Genomic DNA, 1,705 nt, shown 5'->3' with positions numbered 1-1,705 from the left:
TCACAAATAGGAAACAGAAATTCGGGGAAGATATTGCTGCTTTTGGTTCGGATTTAGAACGGTTATCGCAATTAGCGTATTCTGAATGCCCTCACTCAGTCCGCGACAAAATTGCATGTGCTCAATTTGTTTCTGCTCTATCCGATGGGTTTATTAAAAGGACTCTCCAATTGGAAGGGGTTATTTCTTTGAAGACAGCAATTGAAAGGGCCAAAGCTATTAAAGTTATACGGGAGAGTTGTTACGAGGGAAAAAGGGAAGGTGGCTTTGGGGGAAATTTTGAAAGAAAAAAAAATAGTAGAATATTTTTTTAACAAAAATAAGGGAGAAAACGGTAAAAGTAAAAATTTTGGAAATGTTAATTCTGTGAACCAAAAAGAATGTTGGCTTTGCGGTAAAGCAGGACATTTCCGTGCACAGTGTCCAGAGGCTTCTAAAAAGGAAAACTAAATTTTGCCGAACTACTTGGGGCGGGTTCGGCGGAGGTAGGACAGGCCCCGTTATTAAAGAAAAAAAATTAATTATAGGGTTAGGAAAATTAGTGTTACTAAGGGAAATTTTTGTTATCCGGGATTATTAAATAGAAAGACCTGTTTGTTTAAGATAGATATGGGCTCGGATGTCTCAATTTTAAATAGTAAATTTGTTGATCCTGAGAAGGACAGGTTGCAATTAGGGAATTGTAATTTAAGATATCCCGAGAGCCGGTGCCGGTAGAGTTTAAAACTTTAGCGAAAATGTCTTTAGGAAGATTTTCGTTTGAAATGCCTATGTTCGTAATGAAAATGGAAGAAGACTGTTTGCTCGGCTAGGATTCTGTCAAAAACCAATATATTCGATAGGATTTTTAATTCTATTTTTAATTATTTGAATCAGGTAAATGTTGAGCAGGATAGAAATAAAAAAATTTGTTCTTGTATAGGGAGTTTTCCTAAGGAAATCGTTTTCTTGAGGAGGTGTTTAAACATCAATCAAAAGATCTTGATACTCCACAAAAAAAATGTTTCTTTGAATTTTTATCAGATTTTGAGGATGTATTTTCAAAAGAAATTACCGCTGGAAATTGTGATGTTGTCAAGCATGAAATAAAATTAAATGATAACCATCCTAAACAAGTGCCTCGACGTATTCCTTTAGGAATGAGGGGAGAGGTAGACAAAATTTGGATAAACTTCCGAAAACGACTTACCTCCGATTTCAATAAAACTTTGTCAAAAGCTTTAATTTGGGCTAAAATAAAAGCTCTTAAAAGGATTTTTAGCGATTCCTATGAAAAAGCCATTTTTTAAGATCAAATGATGAAAATGTAATAGATAAATATTTCAATTAGGGGATCACCTTCATTAGCCTTGAATTGAAATACTTTATTGAATACTATTATTAACAGGATATATTTGTCTCATTATTTGAAAGAATGCTTCAATTCGCCAGCATTACATAATAATAAATACATTGTGAAATTTTGATGTCTCAATATCTAATAAATTTTCGCTTTATACAATGTATGAATCTACAATATACTAAAAATAATAGATATCGAAAAGATTAGACAGACCCCTACGCAAGGTAAAAATATTTATTAAATCTTTGCCTTACTAAATAAATGAGTCTACAATATACTAAAAACAATAGATATCGAAAAGATTAGACAGACCCCTACGCAAGGTAAAAATATTTATTAAATCTTTGCCTTACTAAATAAATA

Source organism: Wasmannia auropunctata, unplaced genomic scaffold (assembly GCF_000956235.1).
Source record: "Wasmannia auropunctata unplaced genomic scaffold, wasmannia.A_1.0 LD336106.1, whole genome shotgun sequence".
Classification (NCBI taxonomy): domain Eukaryota; kingdom Metazoa; phylum Arthropoda; class Insecta; order Hymenoptera; family Formicidae; genus Wasmannia; species Wasmannia auropunctata.
Note: the sequence above shows the minus strand (reverse complement) of the source record.